The sequence below is a fragment of the Aphidius gifuensis genome, linkage group LG2, assembly GCF_014905175.1.
Source record: "Aphidius gifuensis isolate YNYX2018 linkage group LG2, ASM1490517v1, whole genome shotgun sequence".
In the NCBI taxonomy this organism is placed as follows: domain Eukaryota; kingdom Metazoa; phylum Arthropoda; class Insecta; order Hymenoptera; family Braconidae; genus Aphidius; species Aphidius gifuensis.
Window position 1 is genome coordinate 15,284,205 of NC_057789.1, and position 19,812 is coordinate 15,304,016.

Here is a 19,812-nt window from a genome sequence, read left to right on the forward strand (position 1 = left end):
GCTACATCTTTTCCTTAGCTACTGCTTTTCCTTGGACATTTTTTATTTATTTTATAAATAAAATACATGTAAATTTATTTTTCAAAAATACAAATGTCCAAGAAAAAGCAGTAGCTAAGGAAAAGATGTAGCTAAGGAATTGAGGTTGCCAAAGAATTATGTTTCAAGGAAATAATTTCTGAGTCACATTAATTCCTTAGCTACATCTTTTCCTTAGCTACTGCTGTTCCTTGGACAGTTTTATTTATTTTATTTATTTATTTATAAAAATAAATGTTGCCGCATAATTTTTCTGGCTACATCTTTTTCTTAGCTACATCTTTTCCTTAGCTACTGCTTTTTCTTGGACATTTTTTCCTTAGCTACATTCATGTAGCAAATCAATTATAAGATAAGCAACTTTATTCTTTTAAGTACTGCTTTTCCTTGGTATTATAATTCATTAACAATTGAAATCGATTTTATAAATAAGTTAAAAAATTGAGAAATATAAGACGCGCAGTATGAATTAGCGCATGTTTGTGGCTCCACCTTTAGCCTCGTTTTAATCTTGTTTCGACGTCGAATCGAGGCTAAAAACCGTTTACGCCGAGACTGAATAGAAAAATACCTTAAAATTTATTAATTATGTTGTTTTATAATCAATAATTATTCGTTTTTCTATAATTTACAATAAAGCTATATAAAACAATTAAATAATAGTATTTTTAAGTTTTTTTATAACTTTTTTTTTTAGCCTCGTTTTAGTTTCGTTTCGACGTCGAGTAGCGTAACATTCCGACATCGAATAGAGCTCGCTTCCGGAAATGAGCCTCGATCGAGTCGAAACTGAATTTCTACCTGGGAGAGTTAATAATTTTTTTTTATCGAAATAAGTTTATCTTACGTGGAATTTTCGGATTTATTCATTCGAATGTAACAAATAAATATTTATACTGTTAATTTTTTATTTAAAAAGAACCTTGATAAATTTATCATTATTGAAATAAAAAAATAAAATATTTTCATCTACATTTTTTTGTTTCCTTTACGCAGTCAGTAAAAATTATTCAACTATTAAATATTTCACACTAGATTCAAGGGAATAAGAGATCACGACGATTTTTATGACGCTCAATATTAATTGTATCGTTCTGCACCAAAGTTGATGATTTTTTTATCGAAGTAAAATCATCCTACATGGAAATATCGGATTTATTCATTTAAATGTAATAAATGAATATTTATACTGTTAACTTTTTATTTGAAAAGAACCTTGATAAATTTATAATTATTAAAATAAAAAGTTGATATCTTTCTGTCTTGATTTTTTTGTTTCCTTCACGTGGTCGGTAAAAATTATTTAACTATTAAATATTTTACACTAGATTCAAGGGAATAAGAGATCACGACGATTTTTTTGACGCTCAATATTAATCGTATCGTTCTGCACCAAAGTTGATGTTTTTTTTATCGAAGTAAAATCATCCCACATGGAAATATCGGATTTATTTATTCAAACGGAAAAAATAAATATTCGTATGGATTATTTTTTGTTTGAAAAAAACCTTGATAAATTCAGAATTATTTAAATAAAAAGTTGATATCTTTCTGTCTAGATTTTTTTGTTTCCTTCACGTGGTCAGTAAAAATTATTCAACTATTAAATATTTTTCACTAGATCCAAGGGAACCAGGCCTTGCGTCGATTTTTTTTACACTTGATTTTAGTAATTTGTCATTGCTTCCGAATCCTTTATCTTTTCATTGCGAATAAATTTTATATCATGGAATAGTTGTATTTATTTATTCAAATGCATTCAATAAATATTTAATTATATATTTTTTTTATTGAAAAGTTGTTCAATAGTTTATACACATTCAAATTAAAAGTAAAAATATTTCAGTTTATTTATTTTTTTTTTTTTTCACGGAGCTAGTGAATATTATTCGATCACCAAAGATATTCCACTTGATTCAAGTGGAATAAGCTTCATGTCGAGTTCTTATGCTCTTCATTTCCGTATTTTTATTAGCATTCAAAGTATTTCATTTTTGTTATTTATAATGTTTGTTTTCCGGTCAAATTAAGTTTTTTTCCTTTTCTACATGTTTTTTCCTGAAAAGATTTGTAGTTTTTTTAAATGAAGTAGGTTGGTAGCCAAGTTCACTAATACTTCGTACATGAAATTTTTTTTTTCATTTTAAATTTTTATCATTAAATCCAAGTGAAATTCACTCTTTTTCAATGTCTTTCTCATTCAAGTTTACATTCATTACTCTCGAATGTTTTTTCCCTTAATTCAAGAACGGTTTTTAGAATTAAGTGAAAATACTTAAATCAAGTGAACTCTTTCTGGATCTAGGGAAACTTTTTTCTCAGATTTCAAAAAATTTTTTTCTTTCGTTCAAGTTAAGGCAAGCTATAACTTCTGTTAGAATCAACAGAATGACTTCATATTGAGCTCAAAAAACGTGGTTTTTGAAACTCTATCGCCCCTTAAGGAGTTTATCCTGATTCCAATAGTCAATTTTTTTCTATTTTTGAAACAAAAGAGACAAAAATATTTCAAAAATTCTATTTTTTACTATTTTATGAAAACTATAATTTTTTTTGAAAAAAGTTTCGACTAACAGTTGTAGGATTTTACCACACATGCTTTTTAAGTCTTATACAAAGTATCTAGGACGATTTTGTCGAAAGTTAGAGCGTTTTTCAGAAATTACTCGAAAACTAGGAATGCAATTACTTTTGATAAAATTGTAGTAGAGACTTCGTATTAAGCTCAAACAACGCGTCTTCTGAAACTCTATCGCCCTTCATGAGAAAGAGCATTATCTGTTCAGTCACTTTTTTTTTTTTTTAAAAAAACTAAATTTAAAAAAAAAAAAAAACGGTTTTTTTTTAATTTTTATGAAAAATATGATTCATAGATCAAATTTTTTTCGGAGAGGCGATAGAATTTTTGAATACGCATGTTTTAAGCTTAATATGAAGTCTCTAACACCATTTCATCATGAGTTATCGTTTGCCTAAAAAATGAAAACGGCACAAGCTATAACTCAAAATAGAGTAGTCGCAGAGGTTTCATATTAGGCTTAAAATAATCGTTTTTCAAAATTCTATAACTTATTCAAATAAATTTTTATCGTACGAATAGTATTTTTCGTGCAAAAAAAAAAAAAAAAAAACACAATTTTTTTTTTTTTCGTTTTTTGGGAAAAAAAAAAAATGGCTGAATAGATAATGTTTTTTTAGGGAATTTTGATTTCCTATTGTTTTCGCTTTTCTTCTGGACCCCCCCCAACCATGGTAGACACCCCCCCTAAAAAATTTCCTAAGTCCTTAAATCTCAACCATGGTAGACACCCCCCCAAAAAATTTTCTAAGTCCCTTAATCTTAACCAATACAATATATATAGAAAATATAAAGAAAAATATAGAAAAGTCACTGAATTTAAAGAAAAAAAAGCTAAATATGGGAAAATATCAGTAAATATAAAGGAGAATATAGGAAAATATCAAAGAAAAATCGGTAAATATAAAGGAAAATATAGAAAAGTGACTGAATATAAAAAAAAAAACGATAAATAAGGGAACATATCAATTACGCCCCCCCCCCCTTAAAAAATTTCTAAGTCCCTTAATTAATCTAAACAAGATGAATATGGAAAATGAAGAAAAATATAGAAAAATAAAGAATATATAAACGAATAAACGAAAATATAGAAAAATCACTGAATATAAAGAAAAATACGATAATTATAGGAAAATATTAGGAAAATATGAGTAAACAAAAAAGAAAAGTATAGCAAAATATCATGGAAAAATCATATTTAACAACAAGATTTCTCAACAAAAAGATTTTAAAAAAATTATTAACATGATAAATTATTAAATATTCAAGTTAAACAAAATATATACGATCACTGGAGGATTAGTGAGAAAAATTAATGAACAATACCCATCAATAAATAATAAAGAAATAATCATACCAGTAGAAGCTAATATAAAATTCGATGACGATAAGAAAAATGAAAATTACCAAAAATTAATTTCGAGATTAAAAAAATACAAGAAATTGTACATCTACCAATTAATTCATTTGCAGGCAAAATAATTTTAGCGAATAATAATGACATTATTTAGATATCATCGCAATCATAATAGCAATAAATAAAGTGGAATTTATATATGCAATGTCAGGACGGTTATTAAAATAAAGAACAATAACATTAGCAGACGACAGTGATTATGAAGTAAAATAAAATTTAAATGAAAAAAAGTTTGATTAAACTAAACAAAGATAATAAATTTACCAAAGGAAATATATTTTAGATTGAACTAAATTTATTGAATGAAGAGGCAGAAAATTTCTAGGGAAAAAAGGGTGATGTGATAGCATTAAAGGAATTGAAAATAAATAAATATAAAAAAATTAAAAATATAACGACGACTTCAGCAACAACTAAAACGTTAAATCCTGATTCAACCGAGAGAAAAAAGTAAATAAAATAAATACAATCGAACTCGACAATTTTGTAATAAATATTTAACATTGACAGGCTAAAATCATAGTACAACAAAATAAATAAAAACGGAGAGTTTATAAGGTTGGAAGAAAGCGATTCTGGACATAGAGATGACCCATTAGAAGGAACAAGCAAAATGAATGAAAATTAAATAAATTTTAGTTGTAACAATAATCATTGTAACGATAGAGAATTCTATTCATTAATGAAATAAATTTGTAGTCACGAATTTTAATATATATTAAAGAAGAAATTAAAATTCCCCCCGCAGGGAAGGCACAGTTGCTTCAGCAACTGTATGATCATTTTTTTTATTAGGGGCGATAGAATTTCCAGAGCCGCTTCGTTTGAGCCAAATCCGAAGTCTTTACGACAATTAGTTTAGAAGTTATGAACGTTTTTTTTTTTTGGGGGATAAATCCAATACTGCGGCTGAGCCTTTCGGCTCCTAGCCTCCGTAATAAATTTTCTTTATCAGGCAATAACAGAACATTGGGACAGCTTGAATTTGGTTTTAAATGAAGAAAAAACAAAAAAAAGAAAAAAAAAAAAAGAAAATTCAAAAGAAGAAGAGGAAAATACGGAAGAGGCCGAAGGAAATAATAAAAAACAAGAAAACACAAAAAATGAAGAGGAAAACACGAAAGAAGCAGATAAAAATACAAAAGAAGGAAAAGAAAAAACGAAAAATGAAGAAAAAAAAGACCATAAGCCACGTAAAAAAGCACCACGTGAAATTTTATATATTAGTCGGAACATTCCATTACTTACTGTAAATAAAAGAAAGCTTTCAGGTCCTTGCTAAATTAATTGAACATCATGTCCAAAAGTGGCCTGATCTACAAATATTCAAAAGCTATATAATTAACGAATGGTTCGAAAAAGCACATTTACTATCAAGTTTCGCGAGCATAATTCGGAAAAATAATAAGTCCGAAGCATTTAATAGGTCACTTGTTGAAAGAATAGGTGGCCTACATCCTGCATTAAGAAATTTTCTTTGTAGGTTCAATAATCAATTTGTTTTGTAAATACTAATTATTGAAAATTTATAAACATATTATTCTTCTTATACTAATTTTACAATTTTTATATTATAGTTAATATGCACAATATAATTACCACTGAAGCTGTTCAAATATACCAACCAATACGATTTCATAAACGAATCAATCAACCAGATATTGATGAAAGAAATGAGCTGATTGAAAAAGCTCAAAGGCAATTGAAAAATAATGAGTGAGTATCATGTTTTATGTATAGCAAATAATCTGCCAAAAGGCTGGATAGAAATATTAATAAGTAATTATTAGATTGTAATTTTTTAATCAAAACTACTTTTTAAAAAATGTACATAATAACCATTTGTTGTTAAATTGGTTCATTTACAGAATTAATGTTGAAAACTTTTTATATCAAGTAATGAGTGAAGAAATGCAAGAAGAAATCATGAAAGCACGGTACAGACAAATGGAAGAGGAATCGAATGCCGAAAAAATGACATCAGAAAGTTCAGTGGAGCTTGTAAGCAAACCAAAGAAATACAAACATGACTACGGAGGTAAGATAATGCTCTAATTAAAATACAAAATATACAATTTATTTTTATTTTCTTGTTTATAGCAAAACGATGCCGAAAAAAAAAAAAAAAAAATTGAACATGTGTGTGAAAAATTAAATACATAAATAAAAACACATGTTTTATGTCATCAAAATAAATTAATAAACAAAAGTAACGTGGTCAATAAAATTTATAGATCAATTTATTTATAAAAAGTCGACTCAAAATACTGTAAAAAATGAGGGTGTTCATTTTATTAATTTATATTTTATATAAATTGAAAAAAAAGGCATGAATTTTTTATTGATTCTTGATTATAGATAAATCAGATAATTTAAATAAGAATATTCATCTATATACATTATGTGATTCATTTATTGATCACGTTTTAATTTAAAAACACTTTTATTTTTTTCGATCACATTATGTGATTATTCTATCAATGTGATCAATAAATAAATCACATAATGTGATCAAAAATATGAATGTGATTTTAAATTAAAAATGATTATTTTATTATGATTAGTGTGAGTGCTGTGTGTGTGAGTTTGCAGCTGCGCATTCATTCAGCGAATTTATGATCTAGCTACATTTTGCGTTCGAATTTTCAATTAAGTATATTATTCTAGTATATGTGTGATTTTTTTCAAGACTTTTTCATCATTTTTTCTATCTGAAAAAAATGGTTGAAATCTCCATAAGAGCCAATGTTAAATAATATTTTCGATAACTAATTACAAAAAATTCAACCGATCAACATAAGAAAATAATTATACCGTTGTATTCAGAATGAAAAGATCTATCTGTGTACAAAATTTCAGAATTCTCATTATATTTAAAAAAAAAGAGTGATAGCTGCATAACCTCTTTAAAACGCTAATAACTCAGGCACAAAGTGTCGTAAACCCAAACTGTAAAAACATTTACTATTTAAAATTTTACGTACAATCTCGTAGTATACCTACTGTTCGCGACTTACGCTTTATCCTGTATATATCCGTTGAAACGAATCATCCCGTGAAATATAAAAAAAATTTATTTTTTAATAACTGAAATGCATTTTTATTTTAACGGTGTACCCCGTAAAAGTCACATATTTCAAAGCGATCGAAAAAAGTTGAATTTATTGTTACGTGACATCATTTTATTTTTTACATACCACCCCGTAAAAAGTAGAAATTTTTTCCTAAAAAAATAAAAGCCAGCACACTTTTTTAAACGGTGTACCCCGTAAAAATTATTGTGTTTTCTCTGTATTTATAAAATTCGAATTTTAATATTCGTGCGAAAACTTTTCTTTGTAACCCACGAAAAAAAACAAACTATCTCGTACAAATTACGGTGTTGTCATCGTGGCCCGGTTTACCGTGGCTACCCCATAATTATTAATAATTTTTAAGGTATAACTTATCAAAATTTTTGGGGACGTGTACCAAATATACTGCCTATGCTTTTACATGGATAGTTTTTGCGTTGCCAACCCCAAATAACTAAAAAAATGGATCTTTCTCGGTGGTTTGTGGCTTATTAATAAAACTTTTTACTAGAGAATCTTATCATTTCGTCTAAGTTATTACATAATAAATCATATTCTTGTAATTTAAACAATTTTAATTAGTTTTTATTTTCTCGTAATGACCCCGGCAATAGTGCTTTTTTTGGCAGTTTGCAACACTGGTCTTGACGTCATCTTAATATCTATTTCATGAATGTATGTATGTGTATCCTGTATGTTAGCTGTGTAAAAGCTAAACATGGATGCTAAGTTTGCTGTTTAAATTTTCCCACTCCAATGCGCTGTTGCCAGAGCTTCAATGATTCTCATAAAATTGCTAAGAATCGTGTTTTTAGCTTATATTTTTATTAATTACGTGAGATTTCGTCTTATAAGCCCATTTCACCCGGATATCAAAAAATTCCTTATTTTTTCTTTTATTATCTATCAGTTTTTGGGAAAGGTGACACTAAAACAAGTATTTTTTTGTTAAGTTCGTAGATATTTTCTAACACCTCCTCTCATAAGAGCCCATGTTTAACCTCTTTAAATTATGTCAACTTTGAATAATTATTTAAAAAAAAAAAGTCTTATAACATAAAAACTGAATTGACAAAAAAATGCATTATTATTTCATTTATCTAAATTATTAATTTCATAAGCCTCCCATCAGTTCATCAGCTTCCCCGGCATTTTCTTGATGATTTTGAGGTTGATCATTGGCTAGAGCCAATGGATCATCTTCTTGACCTGCTTCTTGACCATCGTTAACCTCAAAATCATCTCTGATCAAGTTGATGTCGAAGGCCTCGAATGCCGGTAAAGCTGGAAGCTCGAGTCCCTCTTTTAAGGGCTTCATCCTCCAGGAGATGAAGCTCTGCTCGGACTTCCGCATGACGGTTCACAATCATTTCGTGGCGACGAGCCCTTCTTTTGTGTTCTCGTTGCCGCTGACGGTCAAAAGCCTCAACGTTGAATGGACCCTTTAAAATATATATATAAATTTACAATAAATAAAATATAAATATAAAGATGAAAATAAATATAAAAATAAATAATTAATAAAAGTTTTACTTACTGGTCTGTTCATGGCCATTTTTTTTTTATAAAATTGAATAAATAAATTTTTTTTAACCACGTTTTGCAACTGATGCTTTAATAAATTGGCGTGGCTTGATGAGCTCACGGATGCCGAGTTTTGTACAGAACTTGACGTCATGACGGTTGAACGAGGAATGAAAGAGACAACGATCAAAATAATCCGGATCGGTAAGGTAACTTTCTTCCTCTTTTTTGAAGAGACAGTCGGTAGATGGCCATAGTTTCTAATGTCTATTTTTATTATTATATTTTTATTATTACATTATTTTTACTGTAATTCATTTATTTACTTGGTTCCTATATATATGTATTATATATTATTCAAAATAAAAACTATTATTATATAAATTAACAACAAAAAAAAATAATACTGACAAAAATTTTATAGAAAAAAGATGTCTCTTGGAGTGGCAGCACTGGTACATGACATTATTTTATTTAGCTTTTAATTATATTTAGCTTTTAATTATTGGAGAAATAACCTGAATAACTATTCAATGTTTATATCAAATTGAATGAAACAAAATTACTGTTTGTTATTGTCACATTGTGTGTGTTCCAAATATTATCGTAAAGTCTGGGGAATTACATAGAGGATTTTATCAATTTCGTCATTATTTCTGTTTTTAGCCATTTGTCGGTATTATTGGGTGAAACTCAATGGAATTGGTTTATTAACAGTTAGCCGACAAGTAATGGGCCGAAAAAAAACAATGATTGGGTGCATTCTTTTCCTTAATCAAAAATTTTTTTTCGCTTTGCAATTTCGCCCTGTAATACCGACAAATAGCTAGAAACAGAAACAATGACAAAAGTGATAAAATTCTCTATGCAATATCCCAGGCTAATGTCTAGTACGACCTATGACAATAACAAACAAGTACCACAAGTCAATTTTCTATTTATTTCAGTTTGACATAAACATTTAACTGCCATTCAGGTTATGCTTTTAATAATTGAAACCGAAAAAAAAAATAATGACATGTGCCAGTACTGCCACTACAAGAGACAGCTCTTTTTGCTTTGAAATTTTAGTCAGTATTACAGCAGTCCGATTCACAGGGCATATTTTTTACAATTTTGGGCTTTTTTTGCCGCTGATGGCGCTTGTAAATTTTTTTTTATATAGATTTTACATACAAAAGCTTTACAAGCGCCGCCAGTGGAGGAAAAAAGCCCTAAATTGTAATGCTCTGTGAATTGGACTGCAGGGCGAAATTGCAAAGCCAAAAAAAAGTTTTAATGAAAGGAATACACCTATTGTAATCAAGTTGTATAATAGATTGTAATTATTTAATTGAAATTAAACTAAATGTCACTAAATGTTACTAAATTCCAATTTAAGTTCTATGGCGCATGCGCTTATATTTTATTTAAATTCCCCGGTCCAGCCCGTTTATGTGTGTATATTAGTGTGTTTATAGTGTGTATATTAGTAATCAGGAAATTGATTTTAAATATTTATTCAATGAATTGAAAAAAATTTGACTTCTGAAAGGTGTTATGAATGATCTCCCTTAAGTACAAGCCATGATGTATGATACATGTATGATTTTTATGTATAATACAGTAGTATGATACTTTCCTAACCCTGACGTTTGTCAGACAGACCACACCCTTTTTCCGTGTCGCCATTGACATTGACGCGTCGCACTTAGGATAACGTTTTGACATTCGCGTGATAATTTTAATGTGTTTTATTGTTTATAGAATAGTTTATTAAATATATTAAAGTGATTCACATCTATCTGCCAAAATATTATTTTATGTTAGAAACTTTTTAATTTAATTTTGTTGATAATTATTCGTTTGTGTATGTTATTCCCGGTTTGACGTTTATCTAACCTATCTTTTTTTGTCCATATTTCCTACTTCCTATCTTTATCTTATTTTCCAAGTTCCTTCATAAATTTCAGGTTAATTCTTCATATTTTTTTTTCAGGATTTTTACTTCTTTCGAGAAAGTTTTATTAACCTTGTCAAGAGTTTTTCTCTTTTTAGAAGGATTCATTTCCTTGACAAGAGTATTTTTTCTTCTTCTCCCGAGAAAGTTTCATTAACCTTGTCAAGAGTTTTTCTCTTTTTAGAAGGATTCATTTCCTTGACAAGAGTATTTTTTTCTTCTTGTTCCAAGAAAGTTTTATTAACCTTGTCAAGAGTTTTTTTTCTTTTTAGAAGGATTCATTTCCTTGACAAGAGTATATTTCAAAACGTCTTAATTATATAAAATTAAATATATATTAAAAAATTTGAGTTGTAATTCTTTTTATATACATATAATTTTTTCAACTAGAAAAAAAATGTCTGACTTCGATCAATCCGAATTCGATAGTAGAATCGTTTTGAGTTCTGATTCATAGCTGAGAGATGAGGAAATTGACTTTTTCGCCAATTTATTGCATGAAAAATTCAATTATGAGTTTATACGCTGTTGGGCTTTCCACCATGCTGATCTCGTAGTAAAAATACCGACTAATAGAAAACATATTCAAACTTTACATTCAGCAGCTTTAGATATTGCTCATCCGAGAGCATATGAAATGATCGGCGGTCATTGGATATGTAGTTATTATGATGGTGATTTGATTCATATTTATGATTCCTTCAACAATTTACAATTAGATGATCAAATTTTGAAAAGCTTGCGGATGTTATATGGCAATGCATTTGATGAAGAAACTGTAGAATTTCACAGAGTACAGAAACAAACTAACGGTAATGATTGTGGAGTGTTTGCTATTGCAAATGCAGTAACTCTTGCATTAGGCGGAAACCCCGAAATGACCACATATAGGCCATATAGAGTTCAAGACATGCGTACCCATTTATTATCAATGTTTGAACTTCGCGATATTTTACCTTTTCCTCGATCAAATATTCATAGTTCAACTAATAATAAGCTGAGAGATGACGAGAATACTTTAGAGAAAAAAAATATCAAAGTACCTACTTTTCTGCCAAATATCCAAACTTCTAAAAGAAAATGCCTGACTAATGGTGACGTTTTGTTAAATACTAAAGGATATAATTGTGGCCAAAAGCGCATTTGTAAACGAAAGATTATACAGATTCCAAGTATTTCAGAAGAATCTAAAAACAGAATTGGAGGGAATCAAAGATTAAACGGAGACCACATACTGTTCTTTGGAAAGTTGCTATCTGGTTGTTCTGATTATGTACCGCAAGATACTTTATATATCCAAAATTTAGATAAAATTCAAGCCATTCCAAAAACTATACAAATCCTCCATAGCAGAGGCGCTTCTGGCCCAATGACTGATCACTGGGTTTGCAGTTATTACGATGGTAAAAATATTCATATTTATGATTCATTAAACATTCATATACTCCATAATGATTATCAAATGTATTTACAACGTTTATTTCCATTTTATACAGTTGAACAAAACAATGTGTGGTTTCCAAGAGTTCATCAACAACAAAATGCTGATGATTGTCGTGTGCTGGCTATTGCATTTGGAGTTTCTTTATAATTTCGTCATAAACCTGAAACTATTGAATATGAGTATGACAATTTCAGAAAGCATTTGCTCAATATGTTCAAAACCCAGATAATAACTCCTTTTCCGATGACTAAGCATAGCGATCCACCACTTCCACTACCACTGGAAGAGATAGTAAAAAAAGAACATACAGCATATTTAAAACGAACACGCTTAGACAACAATGCTCAAACAGCGACTATTCAAAGTAAAAAAAAAAACGTATCGAAACAGCCTCAAATCTTGAAAAGTGAGCTACCAAAAGACGATAATACATATGTTCTGTTTAAATCTTCAATAGAAATATATATTCAAAATCTTACATATGAAATTCTGGTTGAGTCTATCGACAATCTTACAAACGAAACAGAAGCCAGGCTCAGAGCTGGAAAAATGGTCAAGTGGTGTATGCAAGCAAGGAAAAATTATTATTCTGTCCAATTTAAAACTCTTCAAAGAATGATAAAAATGGCAGATTCACGTTTAAAAAATATGATTGATGATTCTGACATTGAGAATTTATGTGGAGACCCAGAGCATACCTCATCTTCTGAACCATATTTTTATGATCGATCATACAATTTTAATTATGAATCAGAAAAACCAAAACAAGTAAATGCTATATCAGTAAAAAGAGGGCATGAAGACAACGAACAAAATGAAATGATAATGGAAATCAAAAAGCAAAAAAAGTTTTCAGAGACTTTTGTTATAAATCCACAAGGTCAAGCAGTCAATATATTACCAATTGACACAAATAAAAAAGGTGTAAAATTTTGGAGCTGTGATTCTATTTGCACAGTATTGAAAGACCAAAAACTTTTTAATCTCTATAAAAATTTTCTCCAAATTTTAGTAACTCAGACGTTGTCAAGTTGTCCAAAATTTCTACAACAATGTTTTATTACGCATTCAGAAGATAAGTTAGGTCATTCATTTAGCTGTTATAGCAGTGAATATCCATGTAAATCAATCAGCTTCTCTCTGCATCTTTTATCACCTCATTTCTCATCAATAAGGTCAATGTTACGATGTTTATACAGATTAAATGAATATTATAGAAAATTACTGAAATTAAGTCATGATTTCCGAAAATCAGATATTCCTCCAACATGTATACTAAACAATTTACAGGACGGTAATGTTCCCGAAGAAATTAGAGAGCTATCAAACTATAAAGTAATGTTGATTCAACAAGCAAAAGCTTTTCAAGTAGTTCAAAGAGCTGGGACTGTACAAAAAAAAGATATGCCACATTCTTCAAGATATCAAATATCTAAGGGGCAGTGTTTTCATTTACCTCTACCACTTTCAGAAACTTTGGGAAAGCTAGCTTCAAAATTCGACCCAATCAATACAAACTATGAGCTATATATACTAGTACGAAGTATTCCTACAAAAGCTAAAATTGTTCGGCAAAATTTAGTAAATTTAGAAAAAGTATTCAAAGCTTTACAATGGTTACGTTTAAACAATCTATTATATAAAGACATTGTATTGCCAGACTCTGCTGAAGAGTTAATTCAATATTTAGAAAAAAAGGATGTTGAATATTTTGTTGAAACGAATGTCTCAGAAAACTTTGAAAATAATGAAGAAGCATTAGAAAACAATACTAGTACTGAAAAAAATAATATCGAAAATCCAGCTGAAGCTAATGCTCTCATCCGAAGTTCTAAAAGTAGAGAAACTACATTAACTGCCAGTGATGTTTTACAAAGCTCTAGCCAACATGTAGAAAAAAAGGATGTTGAATATTTTGTTGAAACGAATGTCTCAGAAAACTTCGAAAATAATGAAGAAGCATTAGAAAACAATACTAGTACTGAAAAAAATAATATCGAAAATCCAGCTGGAGCTAATGCTTTCATTCAAAGTTCTGAAAGTAGAGAAACTACATTAACTGCCAGTGATGTTTTACAAAGCTCTAGCCAACATGTAGCTGAGCAAAATTCTCAATCTCTTGACAGTGTAGAAACTACATTAACAGTCAGTGATATTTTACATAGTTCTAGTCAACGTGTACCTAAACAAAATTCTCAATCTCTCGACAGTGTAGAAACTACACTAACAGTCAGTGATATTTTACATAGTTCTAGTCAACGTGTACCTAAACAAAATTCCCAGTCTTCTACATGTTCTACATATTCTAAAAGTTCTAAAAGTTCTAAAAGTGGAAAAACAGCATCAACTGCCAGTGATGTTTCACAGGATTATAGTCTAGATAAACAAGGTGCTTTTCAGTGTTCTAAAAGTGCTTATATCAATGACAGCAAAACAAAATCTGAACAAGATGAAATAATACACTCTAATCATAGTTTATCAAAATACTTAGAAAATGATAATGATGAACTCCTTCTTTTAGCGAACGCCAATGATTGTGGTCAGAATGATAAAACTGCTATAAAAACTCAACATAGTTCCAATGATGACGAAACTGATAATGAAAGCCTAGGTGCACTTATTTCTGGTAAGAAAATTGAAAAAATTATCACCGAGTATGCAAATAAAAATTTTCAGCCAGATCTAAATGCAGAGGATAAAAATGAAACAGAGAATTTGAAGAAAAGAGCTATGCTTACTCAAATAGATCATTCAGAATTAAACTACGAACAATATACAATATATCCTTTGTACGATAAACGAATAAATCAAACAGCTACAGACATTTATCAAATGTTGAAAATTCAAGACGATTCATTGGATTCACGAGTAAAAACTTCCGATTTGCAGTGCTTTCCAAACCTATATCCTCGAGGGATAAATGGACAGTGCCAAGACCGAGCTAAGCAGGTTCGCGATCATGATTTTATAAAGCAAAAACTCTGTTCCCTTAAGCCACGATTCAGACTAGACCAGCAATATATATTTTATTTATTACAAAATGATAATATTCGAAAATTAAAGTCGGGAATTTATCACATGTTAAATGTTACAAATCCACGTGACAGTTATACTGTAAAAAATTATTTAAACAAATTAAGTGAGGGTCTGTTAGAAAGTGAGTTAAGCTCTATATTTGAGCGTCTCCCAAACACAGAACAATTTTGGAAAAAGCCAAGAAATAATCTTAGGTGTATGATAAGAGAATATGGTCCAGCTACATGGTTTCTTACTCTAAGTCCAGCAGAGTATTTATGTGATGATTTGATTCAATATGTTCGTGAAATTAATGCTCCATTCTTAGACAAGATGTTACCGGGTCAAGTAATTGCTGCAGATCCTGTGTCAGTTTCTCGCTACATGGATCAAAAATTTCATGCCATGTTAGATTCCCTTAACTCAAAAAGTAATCCACTTGGAAAAATTAGTCATTATTTTTGGCGACGGGAATATCAAGGCCGTGGTATTCAACATTTCCATATATTATTATGGGTTGATAATGCGCCTATGATAGGTGCAAACGAAATTGAAGAAATAGTTGAGTTTATACAAAAATATGTGACTTGCAAAATACCAAATAAAAATTTGGCACCATTATTGCATCGTAGGGTAACGACTCATCAAAATCATCATCATAATGGTTATTGTATGAGGTCATCAAAAAATAAATACGGAAAAACGATTAAACGCTGTCGATTTGGATTTCCTAGACCTGTTACCGAGACATTTGTCTTACATGATCCAGCAATCGCAATCGCAAACCACAGACATTCACGGTCTAAGAATAAACTATATGATCTCCCTAGAACCGAAGATGAAGGGAATATTAATGATTATAATTCTGTTATTCTTACAGTTTGGGAAGGGAATGTGGATATTCAATATGTAGGTGAAACTTCCTCAGCCCTAACAGGGTATGTTACAAAATATATAACGAAACATGAGCGATCAAAAACTCAAGCGATGGTCAATGATATTAACTCCACAGCACCATTGCTCACCAGATTATGGAATTTTGCTTTTCAAAGTTTAAATAATAGAGAAATTGGAGCTCTTTAAGCAGCAGATACATTATTAGGAACTTCTTTGAGCGGAACTGATAGTAATACAACAATAAAATAGTTGAATGTGAGACAAATTAGAGGGCGTAAAGTAAAACCGTTTGAGGAAATTAAAACATTGGATGAAGATTCAACCGATATTTTTGCCCCGTCTTTAATTGATGACCATTATCCTTCACGTCCTGTTGTTTTGGAAAATCTTTGTCTATATGAGTTTTGCAAAGAGTGGGACGTTGTTAGATCTGAGCCTGTGTCTGATAAAGTCGAGTATTATACACTCAAAATAAATGATTAAGGGAACCCTATATTATGGGTCAAAAAACGATCTCGAGGCTATTTAATCCATCATTGGATATACAATATAAAAACCCACCCTGAAGACTTTTACTTTTCATTACTATTTTTATTTAAACCTTGGAGAAACACTGATGAATTGAAAGATGGTTTTGAGACATTCGCTGATCCATTTAATGCTAAAAAAGATGAACTTCAAGAAGCGTGTAATTATTACAAGCGTCTAGATGATTTTCAAGAAGGATTAGATCATATGCAAAAACTAATTGAAGAAAAAGAAAATGAAATTATCGGAAATAAACCTGAGGATCAACTAGAAGGAGAAGGTGGAACAGGTAAAACCTTTCTAATCTACGTTATTAAAACTTGGATTCAAAGAACATTAAATCGTCAAATTGCAATTGCCGCTCTTACAGGCCTTGCTGCATTTGGTATTAACGGTGTGACGCTGCATAGAATTTTTTCACTGCCGGTTCAGCATGGAGGTACACCAAAGTACATGGCTAATGGCTTTATCTGACGGTGCTCTTAAGGTATTACGTAAACAGTTAAGAGACATTGCACTAGTGATTGTTGACGAAATTTCAATGGTTTCTAATGTTACGTTAATGTATGTAAATCGCAGATTGAATGAAATTTTTAATACTTCTGATGAATTAAATGGATGGTTCGGTAAAAAACATATCCTATTTTTTGGAGATCTAATGCAACTTATGCCAGTTGCTCAAGACGCAGTTTACATGGATTTATCATCCGATGATATGAAAAAATGTCTTGAATCTATGGGACATTTTAATATTTGGAAACAATTGGTTGAATATAATGAACTTACTATAAATATGCGTCAGCGAAATGATGATGCCTATGGGAAACTTTTGTCTCGATTGAGAGTTGGATCTATGACGAAAGAAGATGTTCAGCTGTTAAGCACTCGGAATATAAATTTAGATATATTCCCTGTTGGTGACAGACTTGATGAACTGTGTAATTATATAGAAAAATTGCCTTCATCTGCTGTATGCTTGTTACCAACTAATGAAATGTGTGATGCAATAAATTCTGCTATGTTAGACAAAATAAAAACACAAGAAGTATATAATCTCTGTGCAAATGATACCATCGATTGTAAGCCTATTTATCGAAAAAATGCAGAAAAAGACTTAGCTAACAATGAATATGATGCTAGTCGATCAGCTGGTTTAGCAGAAAATATAACATTAAAATCGGTGCAAAAATCATGATTAGGCGAAATATTGACTACACATTAGGCATGGTCAATGGTGCACTTGGTACAGTTGTATCTGTTTCAAAGAGTATGGATGGTAAAAACTTGCAATTAATTGTCGTTAAATTAACTAAAGGAGGCCATGATTGTATAGTTGAAAGAATAGATGTGAAATTCCAGTTGTCTGATGGAGTGTTCGTGATACGTTCACAATTTCCAATTTGTGTTAGTTACGCAATGACAATACATAAATCTCAGGGAGTTAGTTTAGAGTGCGCTATTGTTGACGTCGGTGAAAAGTCATTTGCCAAAGGTATGACTTACGTTGCACTTTCGCGAGTTACAACATTAAATGGTTTGCATTTAATAAATTTTGACCCATCAAAAGCAATAGCAAGTCAGCAAGCAATCGAAGAATACAATCGTTTGCGGAAAATTTATAAACCTGATTTGAAAGAAATTCCAATTTCGAATAGAAGTTTTCCGAAAAATTTTGATACCAAGTGGTGTTTCAAATCATTTTTGGTTGATATAGAATGTGAAAAAAAATCCAAAGTTATCGACACGCTGTCTAATGTACATGGATTATCTAATGATAATGGTTCATCGAGCTATGTAAACTCTGTGATGCAATGTATATTACACTCAGAAGTTATGAATGATTCATTAAAAAACATTAGCAACTCACACCATTCGGTAGTAGCTAAATTTTTCAATGAGTACATTTCAAAAATGACTTCTTCAGCAGATGAAATTAAAACATTTGTTGGTGAAGCGTTCAACCATAATAACGAAGATGATCCTGCTAAATTTTTAACAGCACTCTGTACAAAAGATCATGTTCTTACCAAACATTTAGGCCATGAAGAAAAGTATTTAGAAAAATGTGAATCCTGTTCATACGTAAATGTCTCATTGTCAAACCAGTACATTATAAATCTTTTAATACCAAATGGAAATAACACTTTCACATTACAAGAACTTATAAATCAATCGTTCTCATTGTGGCACGAAGGAACTGGTACATGTTTAGATTGTTTAACTTCAACGAAAATTTTTATAAAATTAGAAATTCTTAAGACAAATGATGTTGTTGTTTTGAAGGTCAACTCTTTGTCAATAAATCAAAATGGTCGATTGCAAAACAATTATTGTTCGATAAAAAGGATACCCACATCTAAAGTAGAAATTTGTAAATCTATATATAAAGTTAATTACGCTATATTCACTGATAGCGGTAGATCAAACCAACATTTCATAAGTTATATCCGTAATAAAAATCGTTGGATAAAAATTGATGATCAGTTTGTTACCAATGAATCTTGGCCAAGAAATGCAAAAAATTCTTATATTTTATTTTTAGAACGTACTCAAAAGGGTACAAAGCTCACTAAATAAATTTTAAATAACGATTCACGATCTGGAAGTATGATAGGTTGTTATTTTTTATTTGTGAACGATTGAAAGACTTTACAAAAAGATATGATATCACACAAAAAACAAAAATAAATTTTTGTACAAAAAGGAGAGTCAAGTATTCGAAATTAATTTTTTTTTTTTTTTTTAAACATACAAAAAAAGAGGATATCAAAAAAGTCAAGTACAAAAGTACATATTTCTTTACAATTTATTGACCCATATGAATAGTCTTAACTTTTGACAAAATTTTATACTTGACCCCGCCCGGTTCTTCCCAAATAAAATTTCAAGTCTTTCACACAAATGTAGGCTCAATAAAAAGTGAAAGATAGAAGTAATTTAACTGTATCAAATTAATTAACACGCATATGAAAAATATGTTATGTATATAATACTGAACTATCATACTTAGCCAACTACTGGTGATAATATTTCTCCACGTATACTTTGATTTTCTCCATAATTAGTCTGAATCTCTCGCAAATTAAACCATACGGAGAAATGTGTAAAAAAAAATTTTCTCCAACTGTTCGTGAGCAGCCAAAAAATGACGTCAGTAAAATAGTTCGAAAAGTAAAAAGTAGGGGCGCTCCTATGTAAAATCTATATAAAAAGTTCACAAGCGCCGCCATCGGAAAAAAAAGCCCTAATGAGAACATCCTCATACCTCCTCCATTGGCAGCGCTTGTGGAGCTTTTGTATGTGAAATCTATATAGAAAAAATTTGACAAGCGCCATCAGTGGTAAAAAGAAGCCCTA

The 19,812-nt window shown here is 30.0% G+C and overlaps 1 protein-coding gene across 1 annotated transcript in view; it reads right to left on the reverse strand.

Moving 5' to 3' along the window:
* Nucleotides 1–19,582, reverse strand: part of LOC122849176 — a 29,955-nt gene extending 10,373 nt beyond the window's left edge. The window contains exon 1 of the mRNA XM_044147776.1: nt 19,462–19,582. The gene's annotated coding sequence lies outside the window, so the exon portion shown is untranslated. The remainder of the gene's footprint in view (nt 1–19,461) is intronic.
* Between the last annotated feature and the right edge of the window lie 230 nt (nt 19,583–19,812).